Genomic DNA, 375 nt, shown 5'->3' with positions numbered 1-375 from the left:
TTTTTATTGAAAAGTCAGAAGTGTACATTATAAAAATATACAGAGAGGCAACAATCACATATACAAAACTGAAATAAAACATAAATAAGGCTAAATGAGTAATCATTCATTTTAAAAATACTATTGTATATTATCATTTCTTTATGAATACGTGATATATTCTTTAAATTCACACATCTTACAAAGTGAGGAGTAGATTTGTTGAACCTACATTTGTGAATATAGAATTTACCATATGAAATGAATTTCATTATTCTTATCTTCAAAATACATAATGACACATTTACAATTAATTTAAATATTATTAATCCTGTGTTTAAAGTAATTTTCCCAAAGGTTTGTGAATATTGAGTGAATACAGTAATAAAATAAATG

The sequence above is a fragment of the Gouania willdenowi genome, chromosome 6 (genome assembly GCF_900634775.1).
Source record: "Gouania willdenowi chromosome 6, fGouWil2.1, whole genome shotgun sequence".
Lineage (NCBI taxonomy): Eukaryota > Metazoa > Chordata > Actinopteri > Blenniiformes > Gobiesocidae > Gouania > Gouania willdenowi.
Note: the sequence above shows the minus strand (reverse complement) of the source record.